The 14500-nt window shown below is 44.0% G+C and overlaps 1 long non-coding RNA gene across 1 annotated transcript; it reads right to left on the reverse strand.

Moving 5' to 3' along the window:
* Positions 1-5846: 5846 nt before the first annotated feature.
* Positions 5847-14011, reverse strand: LOC115306017. Its single transcript, XR_003915136.1, has 4 exons — positions 13744-14011; positions 12290-12324; positions 9805-9903; positions 5847-5968 (listed from the first exon to the last, which is right to left on the reverse strand). It is a non-coding gene; the product is annotated as an uncharacterized LOC115306017 (long non-coding RNA).
* Between the last annotated feature and the right edge of the window lie 489 nt (positions 14012-14500).

Genomic DNA, 14500 nt, shown 5'->3' on the forward strand with positions numbered 1-14500 from the left:
AAAAATCCTTCCTTGTTGTCGTTCAAACATATTATGAATCCTCATCCGTCTGAGCTTAACTAGGAATTACTTCGATGGAATGCGAGGGCTGTGTGTGTGTGACTCTCTGGAGGAGATTTCATTCTTTGGTGTCTAGATCCTGAACCATCTTCAAGTCTTCCAAAGAACCATGCACAGCTACTTCTAAATGCCACACACCTTTTGGGGACTGGGAACCAACAGGTTATATACAAGCAAGAGCATCCAAATGCATTCCCTGTCCCTGCGGGACCAACAGGTGGAGGCAGGCCCTCAGGGGCTGACGTGAACTCCATCCTGTCTGCCTCTCCAGGGCCCCCACATCCTTCTTTCCCGCCTCGAGGCTGCAGGACGCAAGGACAGAAATGTAGAACTTTACTGCCTTCAATAAGCAGCCCAGAAAATACTCGTTATATCAGGACTGTGTGCTTTGTGCCTAGAAAAGTGTAGAAAATGCAGATTAGCTTAGCTGTTCTGATGATCTCATGTTGGACGTCTGGAACAATCTAACGCTTCTGCTCCTTTTCAGTAGTTCCAGTTTTCCTTTCTTCTTCTATCGCTGTTTATTTAAACGTGTTTACTTACGAAAGAGATCCATTTTTATTTTGGAAATAGATTTGAATTACAAAAGCAAACAAACAAACAAATCCGACAGAAGCAAATCCCAAACACATGTAAGTGTTTGACCATGAGTATGCACAGAGAACTCCCACTGCCTTGGTCAGGACATGGTGTGTGCACACTAGCTCCCCTGGCTGAATGATACCTGAGGAGGGATCCTGGGAGGGATTTAAGTGTAGAAGTCATTAAATTTCCCTTGCTCAGGGGCAAGATCTTCTTTCCTCTGCTTGGCACTAATAGGGACAGGCCAGCTTCCGTATCTAGAGGAACAGCTGCATACCCCATTCTGCAGCTTCCAGGCCTCGGACAGTGACTTCAAGAATGAAAGGTGTCCTCTCTCCTTCACTGGGACCCTTCCTGTGCTCTTCTGGGGAGAATTTACTCTTCTGGGCGTTTTCTTTCTTTTTTTTTTTAATATTTTTTATTTATTTTTGAGAGACAGAGACAGCACGAGCAGGAGAGGGTCAGAGAGAGAGGGAGACACAGAATCTGAAGCAGGCTCCAGGCTGTGAGCTAGCTGTCAGCACAGAGCCCGACGCGGGGTGTGAACCCACGAACAGCGAGATCATGACCTGAGCTGAAGCCGGATGCTTCACTGACTGAGCCACCCAGGCGCCCCCTTCCGGGCGTTTTCATGCATGGGGTTCCTACTCATGGTTTAAGCTGGGTCTTTATTTGGTGTTTTCCTGGGCATCCACTGTGAGAATGAGAAATGGGGACAGGAGGAAAAAAGGAGCGAAAACCGGTTTGGCGGCCCGCGGCAGAGACAGAGAAATACAGACAGACAGTCCGCAACAGACGCGACAACACAGACGACACAGAACATGTTTAATTAATACTGACATTTATCCAGCTGCATTTGAAACCCCGCGTGGAAATAATTGCTGTTCATTGTATTGTTTTAGATGAAAATGGTAGAAATAAATGGAACTGTCAAAGCTGTAAACCTCCCCATCTTCATTAAAAATAAAGAGTTAAGAAATGGAAAGCAGTAGGCAAGGAGGCGGGAGTGTTCCAAGATTCCCTTTTCCCCCTCCAAGGCCGCGTTCTGACAAATCCTGGCCTCCAGGTGTCCTGTTTTCTGTCCTGCTACCAACGGGTACTTTATTTTGTCCTCCCTCAGACCCCCACCGCCCACCTCATGGCCAGACCTCCCCCAAGCCTGTATGTCTTCATAGAACAGCTTCCTCTCGAACTTGCCTTCAAAGCATCCCACTCCCCAAACCTTCCTTCAGGTCTGGGGGAAATACCCTCTCCAGAAGCTGTCTGTGCACTAGCCAGGCTAACCCTCTTAACAGCCCTTTGAAATAGATGTCTTAACCCCATACTACAAAAAGGAAAGCAAAGCCTCAGAGAGGTTGAGTAACTGACCCTTGGTCACACAGCTTCTGCATGAACAGAGTGACAGCCAAGATTCAGAGGAGTCAACAGGCAACTTTCTCTAGTCTTCGCTGCTTTCTTCAGATCGTCTGGCTCACTGTGCACCTGGTGCAGAAGAGGAAACTGAGACCCAGAGGTGAGAAGTGGCTTTCCCAAGGTTACTAAGACCTGCTACTTCGCCTCAGGCTCTCTCCACCCCACCACACTGCATAGCTCATTATATTCAAATACATTCACTACTACATTCAGACGCCAAAAATCCACCCCTGAAATCACTGCCAGCATTTTCTAAGAGAGCAGCTTATTTCCAACCTCTTTCTCCATCACTTTTTTTTAAGCCAGAGACCTCATAAACAGCACAGCTGTACTTTTGTTTCATCTCCTTTTATTTCCTCTCCCTGCCCACGGGTGGGGGGGTCCCAGTGTATGACTCTGCGGCTCTACAATGGATGGACAGAAGAAGGAAGGGGGCGAAAGGGACAGGCAGAGGATTAGCGCACTCTGGCTGTCTCTCTTCCTTTCCACCCCAGTGTCCTTCCACGTCCCCGGGAGGCCAACCTCAATCTGTGGGGTTTGGGAAGTGATTGAACCAAAGGCTGGTCAGTGAGGGCTTTGAAGAGGAGGCAGATCCGCCAGGGAACTGAGAAGTGCCTTGAGCACACATTCCAACCACCGCAGTGCAGACAGCAAGTGGCAAGGCCGCTGTCAGCCTCTGCCTCCTCCTGCATAGGACGGGGTCTGTTCCCTATTTACATCAGATTCATAAACCCCATCCAGAAAGGAGGCCACCGACAGTTCATCCTTGTTGAAACCTGGGAGTTTAACTGTTGATGGAGACACACAAGGTGGGAGAAAGAAAATGCAGTTGAGAACTAAATTTTCTTCGAAGTTGAGACCAAGCTACTAACTGACCACTCAGCTAGGGGTCTTGGGGGAGCTATTTAACTTCTCTGAGCCTGCGCTTTCTCATTTGTAAAATGGGACACTAGCACATAGTGGGCTCTCACTATATATTTGATGAGTTGAAATTAGAATATTCAGATTCATTTGGGTTGCTGGTTTAAAATAAGCAGATTATCCCAGTTCCTGTTTATCTGAAATCCAATTGTCCAGTTTGGAGTTTCCAAGGTAATAAAGAACTCAATGGCTGAATGGCATTAGGGAAATTCTAAAATGGGGGTGCCTGGTTGGTTCACTCAGTTAAGCATTGTACTTTTTTTAATTACTTTTTTTTTGAGAGAGAGAGAGAGAGAGAGAGAGAGAGAGAGCACTCATGGGGAAGGGACAGAGAGAGAATCCTAGGCAGGCTGCACATTGGGCATGAAGTTCCATTTCACAGCTGTGAGATCATGACCTGAGACGGAATCAAGAGTCAGATGTTTAACCAGCTGAGCCACCCCAGGCGTCCCAAGCGTTTGACTCTTGATGTCAGCTAAAGTCTTGTTCTGGGCTTCACGTTGGGCATGAAGGCTACTTGAAAAAATAAAATACCATAAGATAAAATAAATTAAAAAATAAATGAAATGTATCAAGACACCTGCAGGCTCCACGTTGACTGTATCTGGGAGGCAGTGCACATAGGGGACCTCTCTGTTAGACCAACTTAAATTTGCAAGGCCACTCAGTTATCAGTTGTGGTGTGTGTGAATGTGAGCACGCACTTGCACACACACACACACACACACACACACACACACACACACAAGACCATAGAACTCATGCTAAATGAAGAGATGCAAATCATTACAGTCAACCAACATGGGCTCTTACAAAACTCAACCATCACTGTAAGTTTGCTCCCTAGGACCCCAAGAGGCTAGAGTAGCCACAGGCTTTTAAATAATGTATTTCTCTTCCAAACACTGGTCGGCATTTTACTGAAATCCAGAAGTGTTCTGTCCAGAAGAAAAAGGAACTAACCACACAGAAGATTAGCAGCATTTTGTGGCTATTTTACAACATTGCAGCATCCATAAAACCAAGCCTGTCCTTGCCTTATCCCCGACGGCTGCGTGTGCCAGCACACTGAGTGAACTAGGGGCAGATTTAGGGCTTAAATGCCTCCTGATATCATTTGGGCAAATTAGCTTATGTGGCTGGACATTGTGTTCCAGGCAAAGAGAATGTTCTTTTCCTGTCAGAATCGCCGACAGACAACGGAACGCCACAGTGAAATATCAGCAACCTCTTAACATTTTTCTTGATTTCTTTAAGAGTGAACATTAGACATATTAGTCACAACAACCCAATCATTAAGCCCCGTGAGGTTGTCCTAGGAGCCGACTCTATTGCTTTAATCAGATTATGGACAACTCATTCTCATCCCGGCCATTTATCTTCTTTCTTTATGCACGCACCAAGTGGCATTTGTCTTAGCATCAAAAAATAGTAATCAAAATTGAGACCAACAAAAGACCTTTCATTATTTATGGTGGAAAGTAACATCTATTTGCTTTCATTAGTTTCCGAACAACAAGTACACTGGTTCTGATTAAACCTGGCATGTGTTAATTATATCCGAGGTCGGGGGTTGTTCTGTCTGTAATAAAGGATTACTTAAGGGTGAAGCCTGAGTGAAATTTGAGGTTCCCAGGCCTCAGAAGTCACGCACCTCCATGTGCTTCCTCAGTGAAGGTTTCCAGCCTCCAAATGGCAGAAGCGGATGTGAGCTTGTCACAGAAAGTTACGTTTTTTGGGGCGGGGGGGTTGTTTGGATTTTAAGCCTTCAGCTTTATCACCCGTTTTATGGGCCGGAGTTAAATGGCAGTACAATGCAGTTCACTCTCTTACTGCTCCGCGCTAACAGCCATCATGAGCCATAATTAGAAGTAAAACTACCACATAAATAACGCAGCAGAAAAATTGCCCCGATGATGAGCCAGGCTTTGGCTATGGGAAACTTCAGCGGGTCCCGAGTATCCATCATACTTAAGGGACACTGCGTGTTTTTGCCCATATTTGTCTTACTAAAGCCAAAATGGGAGCCATTTAGACTTTCAAATAAGCTTTTAAAACTATACAATGCCGGTTGAAACAGGCTGTCTGCTGCTAAGCGTGATGTAGAAACCCTTCGTCCGGAGGTCAGAGCAGCTGCAGAGGCTGGAAGGGAGGGTGCGAGTCCAGAGGCAGAGAAGGGAAAAGGAACCGTCCAGGACACACGTGCACTTCCCCTAACAAGGAGGTCTAGAAACAGTCCTCTCAAGAACCGAAAAGTTTCTGCACACCATGGAGCATGGGAGGTCATAATCCCGATTTTCTGCAATTCTCATAGAAGCCTTAGGAAGTCAGAGAAAACAAAATAAATGGAGCCCTGTACTTGAGAGTCGCCCCGAGGAAATAGGACCAACCATCAGCCCTTCCGCATTCGGCCTGCCTGTTTGCAAAGAGGCAGCAGATGGGAAGTAATATGAGGCCATACAAGAGTCTGAACATTTTCCTCTTTCCCTGATTAGTCTTCGTCGTACAGAAGATTAGAAAGCAGATCATAGAGGGTAAAACCTCTAATGGAAGGAACGAACTTTGTAGTGAACAGTGTCTTTCAAAAACCTGCATCATTTAAAAATTGATTTAAGTATATTCACTTGTTTTTTAAAAGTAAGTCCCCTGGGGCCCCTGGATGGCTCAGAGGGTTAAGCCTCTGACTTCGGCTCAGGTCATGATCTCACGTTCGTGGGTTCGAGCCCCGCCTCATGTCAGGCTCTGTGCTGACAGCTCAGAGCCTGGAGCCTGCTTCCGATTCTGTGTCTCCCTCTCTCTCTGTCCCTCCCCTTCTCATGCTCTGTATCAAAAATAAATAAAACATTTAAAAAAAATTTTTAAGTAAGTCCCATGTATTTTTCTATAAATCAGCCAGAATAGTTCAGGTCTAATCTTCACATTCCTTTGAATGTTCTCCAAGCCCACATGTCTTCTCTGAAGAGGATGGTTTGCTCTCTCCACTTCTTCTTTCCTTTGCAAACAGACAAAAATGAAAACAAAACAAAATTGATCAAAAAGTCGTTGTTGAGAGTTAAAACACACGAACATTGTGTCTGGTATTAAGCAGTGCATTTAGTGAAATGGCTTTAAACTTATGCAGGTAACAGAGATCTGTTTCACGTGTGGATTTTTGTCTGCATTTAGATCTCTGCAAACCACATATGGTGTGACACTGCCATTTTTTTAATTAAGATACGAAGTGCCCATTTTTTGTGGACCTGCTATAGTCTAACAAATTTACTACCCGTCTCAGAAAACACATAGCTTTGCCAAAGTTGGTGAGTAGCCCCGTATGGTTTATCTCCAGCCTACAGCTCTTTCCCTGAATTCAATACTGCAGGCACAATTTAATGCAAACCCAATTTATGACTTAATGCTCTAGGGACCGTAGTGGGAGATTGTTACATTATTCTTTTCTAATCCTATTTGTGTTTTAATTTGCTAAGTCTGTAATGAGGTGCATGCCTTGAATAGATTCAAGATCTTTCACATTGCTTTTGACTTTGTTTAATATAATAGATTTTACAGTTTGCATTAAATACCCAGGTGCTATGGTCAGTATTATCTCTTTATTTTCTCAACTAGAGTGAATAAAATTACACTGCGAAAGTAATTGTGTACATGTTTCCTTGTTTATTGTAATGGTTTATTTCCTATTATAATTCTTGATTCAAATTACATCCAGTTCTCCAAAAGTCAGTCCCCACAGGCTCTTCCTTCCCTTTTCCACACAACTGGGACTCTCTGAAGAAAATGAAGGCTTGGCTGACATTTGATTTGTTGGGTAACTAAGTTTTCTAGTCTAAGTTATGATACTTCAGTTAAACAGAAAGGAGGAAAGTGAGGAAGGAAGGGAGTGAGGCGGGGAGAGAGGGAAGAAGGGAGGGAGGAGAGAAGGGAGAGAACAAGGGAGGGAGGGTGGTGCCCTGTCACCATACTCTTGCTGCTTTATTCGAGATGTTCAGCTGAACCTGGCCATCGCTAATCAGAGCTGCTACATCACCCAGCTCCGCCGTGTGTCATTTGCCGTCCATAACTGTGTTATAGCCAATTATAGCTAAATTCTCTGTTCTGTATGCACAATCAAAGGGTGTCTGGAATGCATTTTGCTATTTTCTGAATCCTATTATTGCAGACATGTTTATTACAGTCAGAAGATGGCTTTCTGAAATTACACTGGAATCCTACCACCCACCTGCCATTTACAAACAAAAGGACCTAAACGTTTTTTAACAAGGAGAAAGTTCATGTAGCTCTTCCCTGGTAACTTCTGTGTTATTTTCCTCCATAACCATTTTTGTAAGACTCGTTGCTCAAGCCTCTATATGTTTGTAAAAATACCTGTGTTCTCCAGTTCATGTTTATTCTTTAATTAATAACAACCCGCGGGTAAAAAGGAACTGAAGGTTGGCGGTGGTGCCTCTGGCAGGTGCCTGCTGCAGTTCTCATTGTGAAATTTTTCTCAGACTATGTAGGAAGGGATTGTACAATGGATCCTAAATTATAACTATTCGATAGCCCTGAGATAACTCTTTTAGGTTGCCTGTCAAGGAAAAAAAAATTCAAGTTATATCTTTAAATTTCATTTGGGGCCATTTTAAGAGCAAAGTGAATGGTGTTAGAAAGACGCATGATATCTATTTGAAACCATAGCACCTCATCATTAATTATTAAGGGAAAATGCAAGTGTTTCTAAACCAAATGCTTTACCTTTCCCTTTTACTGAAGTTTATACTCTTAAACCCCCCCGCCCCCACACGGACACATACCCAAGCTTCCGTCCTTACTGGTATCTGCCTCATAGAGCCAGAGGATATTACTACCTTTTTATTTGCTATTTTTACAGGACCCAACAAAAGTGCTTTTAAAATATATAACCACTTAATTCAAGTCAAGCTTCTTCAATACTCCTTTCATTCAAGCCCTTTCTAATTTGTTTTCCTCCAGCCAGGAGCCCGGAGAAGATACTGTGATTTATGTTTTCATTTATTTATTTTATTTGGGCTTTTCATTTAAGAAAAGAAATTCTGCACAACCCCCACATCCTCAATTCTGCATCATCTCGCCCCACTCCGTCCCTTTCTTTGTGGACCATTAAGACTTGCTCAAGGCCAGACTTCGGAGTCTTAAACAGATTTCAGAGCTTTGACCCTGATCTGGAGAAGGTTTGGCTTGGGTGCTTCTGGGTGAGGGGCTCTTTCACACCACACCATCCAGGGGGGTCATTCAGGGATGAATTCCGTCTTCCCCCAGTGACAAAAGATGCTTTGCTATGGAGCTTTCATTTCCATAAAGGCTAAAAGCGTGTGCCATGGCTGCAAGAAAGTATTATTGTTCAAATCAACATGATTTTGTATGGGGGCTGGGCATGGGGTAGAGGAAGTTGCTACATGACGTTTAAGAGCCTGGGCTCTACGGTGCATCAGCCATGGATCTGAGTCTTGGTTCCACTTCCTACGCAATGGCCTTGAGTGAGTTATTCCTCCTCTCTGTACTGATTCACTGCTCTAGCCCGGCAGTAGGCAAATACTTATTAGGCACCTAGCGTATGCAAGGCACTGAGTTAGGTAATGACACAGATGTGGTTCTTGCCCACACCAACCTTGTGGGGACAAGAGATAGACAAACATTTAAAGTAAAATGTGACATGCATGATAATCAGGGAACCTAGGGTAGCCTCTGGAAGAAGTAATGTGTAGGTGAAATGAGATCAGATTCCTCCAGTGTAAAATAGGATGTAATATATACCTGCCTCGTGTGGGCGCTGTGAGAAAAGTGAGATAACATCCACTAGGGCTTTGCATTGCTCCTCACATAGTTAAAACTTGGTTTAAAAAAATCAGAAAATGATTATTGTCATTATTGCTAAGTATCATCCCAGGATTCCCAAAAAAATTAATATCAAAGAAACACAGTCACTTTTAAAAAGACATAAGTTTGGGGGCACCTGGGTGGCTTAGTCAGTTAAGCATTGGACTTTGGCTCAGATCATGATCTCATGGTTTGTGAGTTCAGGCCCCACGTTGGGCTCTTTGCTACCAGCACAGAACCTACTTTGGATCCTCCGTCTCCCTCTCTCTGCCCCTCCCCTGCTTGCTCTCTCTCTCTTTCTCTCTCTCTCAAAAATAAACATTTATTCATAAATAAATAAATGACACAAGCTTTACCCTGTAGTTCGAGTTCTTCTTTTACAGAAAGAACTAAACAATAATGTGGTCTATAGAACATTAAAGTAAATTTGAAGATAAATGAACTAAAATTAATAGGCTGTCTCGAGTAAACATCACTAGCAATTGAGTATCCAACACCAGCTTCTTTTGTTGCAGAAAAGATCTGACAACTCCGATCCACCCACTTCAAAAGGGGCCTCCTCCCCATTGAGTCTTGGACATTCCCAGCCAAAGAAAGCTTCTCCTTTCATTCAATTTTTAGCATTTTTAATTTATTTTTGAGAGAGAGAGCTCACACACACATGAGGGGGGAGGAGCAGAGAGAGGGAGACACAGAATCAGAAGCAGGCTCCAGACTCTGAGCTGTCAGCACAGAGCCTGACATGTGCTTGAACCCACAACCTGTGAGATCATGACCTGAGCTGAAGTCGGATGCTCAACTGACTGAGCCACCCAGGTGCACCCAAAGAATGATTCTCTGAAGTGTTCTTACTAGTTTAAAAGGTAATAACATTTGCTTTCACTTAAAGATAGCCAGGATGCATTTTTAAGTGAATATTTATTCACTGCGAATCATATATTCTCATTATTATTTCAGGAACGTGTTCTAACAGAGACAAACGTTAGCTCCACCTACCATCAGACAAAACCCAACAATAAGAGATCTTGGTTCATTCCAATAAGTGCCATCTCCTGGTGAATGCAATATGGGTAGCAGAGTTCTCCAACACAATTCCTGAAAATATATCAAGCATTAGTGCACATGACCCTTGAATACTCACACAAATGTTACACATATTTGGGGAAAATAATCGTTAGTTGAGCCGCGGCAGAACTCATCTTAGGGGAGAGAACTGTCATCATTTTAGCAAATATGTGTATGGGCCAATCGGTGGCCTTCAGATTGGATCCAATTCAGATTGGTGAATTGCTCTGCCTAGTAACACTGGGAGAAGCCTGAGAATCAGAGAGAGGAAAGAGTATTTTGAGGGAGAAAGAACAGCTGAGGGGAGATTTTTTTAAGGTTTATTTATTTTTTGAGAGAGAGACAGACAGACAGAGCATGAGAGCGGGAGGAGCAGAGAGAGAGTGAGACACAGAATCCGAAGCAGGCTTCTGGCTCTGAGCTGGCAGCACAGAGCCCCAGGCGGGGCTGGAACCTACAAATGGTGAGATCATGACCTGAGCTGAAGTGGGACGCTTAACCAACTGAGCCACCCAGGCGCCCCAGGGGGAGCTGTTTAGAAGGAACGTTGGCAAAGACCTCCTCCCTGGTGTGGTTATGAGGAGCGACTATTATCAGAAATGATGTCCAGTATCACCTCTTAGTTAGCAGTTACTTATCTGCCAGGCTGGGTAACCAGGTAACATCCATGAGCAGGCACGCACGCAGAACTGTCACCATAGACCCGTATATAGTGCATTATATGAGTGGTAATTGCAGGCCTTCAGATGTGTCTTGGTGGCCACAGGCCAGAGAAGAGAGTGCAGTCTTGAGGTTCAAGACAGGTCCAGAGGTCAGGAGAACAATGTATTGGTCAGGAAAAGACCCCCAAGAACATGAGGCTCTAGAAAATCACAGCAATGATAGACAAGGCAATGATACTCCCACAACACATGGACACATTCTACCCCACCTGGGCTACATGTCTACATATAAACTATAACAAGCTTTTATTCCTCTTTCACTGGAAATCCTTACTAGGTCAAGATGACCTGAAAACTCAAGCAGCCACAGTAGATGAGCTTATTTTAGGTTCTGGAGTAACTGACAGTGGAAAGACCACATGGAGCTACTTTTTTTGATAGTTTCAGACACACCAGCAATGGCTCCTTTGCATTCTAATAGTACTATCCCTTTAAGTAGGAGAGCCCTGTCATCAATGAATGGTTGCTGATCTAATGACTAATTGATGGCAAAGAGTCTCTAATGATCGAATAACTCATTAAGGTTGACTGAGCCAGCAGGGGTCTTCGAAAATGTTTTTTATTCCACTCTGAGGTTTTGTGAGTTTTCCTGTCCATACATCAGACAGCTGCCCAGGTTATTAAATCTACAAATGTGAAACCACAGCAAGAACAAGATGGACCTATACAAATCTAACTTCAGAGTATAAGGACAAATATGGAACCCACATGACAGAGATATATAACGCTGCCCAAATCGTATGATGGGAAGCTAGAGAGAGACATGCTGGGAATCAAATGGGTTCCCAATAGGTAATATCTTCTGCCAAGAATTGAGCTGTCACCGTGATAGTATGGAACAGCTTCATAGTAGGTAAATTCACCATTCATTCATCATTTAATAAATTACTGTTTATTAAATACCTATTACTCATATGGTAGTGTAATCAATGCTTTATATACATCTTATCATGTTATACAGTTGCTATGGTCCTTTTACATATAAGAAAATTAAAACTCTAGAAAGCTAGAAAGTGTGAAAGAGTTATACAACGTGATATATATATATATATATATATATATACATATATATGCCAGGTAAAGAACAGATCTCTTTCCAAAATCCCTACATTTTTCTTTCTTACCGCATTGTCCATTGGCAGGGTTCAAACAACCCAAGCATCTTATTTCTTGGAAAATATTTGTCTTTAAAAATGTAAGGAGGGGCGCCTGGGTGGCTCAGTCTGTTAAGCCTCCAACTTCGGCTCAAGTCAGATCTCACGTTCGTGGGTTCGAGCCCCGCATCAGGCTCTGTGCTGACAGCTAGCTCAGAGCCTGGAGCCTGCTTCTGGTTCTGGGTCTCCTTCTCTCTCTGCCCCTCCCCGTCTCATGCTCTGTCTCTCTCTGTATCAAAAAATAAATAAAACATTAAAAAAATTTTAAATAAAGATATAAGGAAAGGTGATTACTCTTGGTACTGATTGAAAAGGAAAGAGCCAGTTCTGGTAGCAATGAATAATTAAAACATTCAGGTAAACCTCAAGCAATAGTGACAGAGAATTCTCATTCAGCTCTTCTTTCTAGCACAGAGCTCTCCTCCTGGGCTGCTACCAGGATGCTCCGTGGACAGATGAGTTCCCTTCCTGGCAACATCCCACATCCGCTGATGAAGCCGGAACTGCTGAGAAACAGGAAGTGAGAGGAGACGCACTTACCCTGAAAGACTGACGCTGTGGCGCAGAAGGGTCTCCTGTTAAATTTGAGAAGACACCACTTGTGACATATCTGTTCAGCACAACAAACCCAGTTTGTATTTAACTGAACTAAACTTATAACTGAACACAATCATCAGGAAGGCAGCTAGGGTCAAGAGCACAGCCGAAGGACAGAGTTTGAAAGAGAGGTGTGCCCATAAATTTGGCCAAGATATTTACTCCCCAGCCCCATCCTCTAGGGCTAACCGCTGCCCCCCTGGGGAATTAACGCCCTGGCCCTTCAGGCTCTGGCTGGCAGAATGGATGCCCTTGGATGGAGATATGTTTGCTGAAATGCTCGAGACAAACGCCATGGGGATATGAGCAGGGGGCTTTGAAAGCATCTGCTACATCTGCTTTTTTTCTAGAAGAGTGACCAGAACAGCCCCCAAGCCCACATCTGTTCATGAATATAAAGAATAGGAACATATTTTTACTTTAGTGCTGTGGAGTTGATACACTCTCCCCAGCGCCATGAGAGTATATAATACAACATAAACACCCTGAAATACGTCCAGATATGGAGAGGCACCTGCTTATCTCTCTTTTAAAGAATTCAGGCAATGTTGGTTGACCTCTATTATAGAACTGGAATATATTAGCTGAAATAATACTTTAACAGTTTTTTAGTACCCAACTATATGTTCTGTTATAAGGAATAGCAAATGTTTAATCATAAATATTTTAATGGCTTCAGGGATTCATGGTATTCAATGACCGTGTTAAATGATAATAATCACATCTGGTTTATTACTATAGTAATTCAGCAGCTTCTCTTCAGCAGTTATTTTTATTATATGTGCTGTGCTACTGTCATGGTCATTTATAGCAGTAATATTTTAAAGTGGCTCATTTGTTTGTTTAAGGACAGTTTCACAATATATTTCTGTATTAATATACATTTTGCACTATTATTTCCAAGCTGCCACCGGAAAATTGATCCTAGCCTGTTACGACTGGAGAGACCAGAAGACACGCAGGACACCCCGGCAGAGACGGAGTGGGGCGACCAGACGGGGCTGTCCAGGGCCCCTCTGCCGTGGTGACGGCCACTGAGGCTTATTCATAAATGAAGGTGTGCACCAAGGAAGAGTTAAGAAATAATAAATATAAAGGGAGGACCCTAGACTTGGGAAGGCGTTTCAAGCGAAGTACCAACCCAGAGGGAAAGGCATTTGGGAAGAACTTAGAGATGCATGTTTTGCAAGGCCCGAGGTGGTCATCAGGCCTTGGGAGGCATCTCCGTTTCGATAACAAAATAGTGAGGAGGCGAGGAGTGAAACATGTGAACTCGCAGGAGAAGGGCAAGGGCGGATGAAGGTTACGCACTGGGTGGCTTAGACACTGACATCGATTTCAAATCTGCTCAAAGCGGGTATTAGGAGTGAGTTGCAGAGGCAATTCCATCCGCGTACCTTCATCCGAGTGGTTCCGGGCGGCGGGTGTCGTGCTGGGCCTGTGTCCAGTGCCTGCTGCTGTCTTACCCCGGGCGTGGCAAGGTGCTGCTTGTGATTGGGGTAAATATTAGCCTGAAATCATGTATTGCTTTTCAGAGGGGAGGGGGAGGGGAAAGGGTTCCTAATAACCCAGGAGAGTTAATTTTCTGTGACATTCTGCTGAAGCAGGTTGAGGAAATTCAAAGGAGCCCGGAGAAAACTGCCAGGCTACTGCTCTGCTTCCTCTTGGCTGGATTCTGATTGGTTGGGTGACAGAGGGCAAATGGCTTTTACAGCTATGAATGATGTATGACTGTAAAATGGTCTGTAACCAGAAGTGCCAACTGACATGCCTGCTGATTTAACGGACACCCAGGGTTATGTTTGCACAGAGACGCTTAAATAAACACGTGCTAGGTTTGAGGCCGTTTACTGAGCAATCTCTTCTCTCGCTCTTCTTTTCCATTTTATTTTAATTCATCATAAAAACGCGGAGAGTGAAACCGTGGTTCCTTTTTTTATAATAATGAAGATTTACTCATGGTGGTGGCCGTTCCTTTCTCTTCCACTCTGCAGAATCTGGCCCCTTTTTCCTCTCTCTACCTGCAGGGGGAGCTGCGGCAGACCTGCAGAAGCCCAGGGAGGGGGGTTGGCAAGCGCAGCCCTTTGGGAATGGACCTGATGTTGTCTGGCTGCTTTTGCATTTGGTGGATTAGGAAAAGAAAGCCCTGAGGTC

Source organism: Suricata suricatta, chromosome 2 (assembly GCF_006229205.1).
Source record: "Suricata suricatta isolate VVHF042 chromosome 2, meerkat_22Aug2017_6uvM2_HiC, whole genome shotgun sequence".
In the NCBI taxonomy this organism is placed as follows: Eukaryota; Metazoa; Chordata; class Mammalia; order Carnivora; family Herpestidae; genus Suricata; species Suricata suricatta.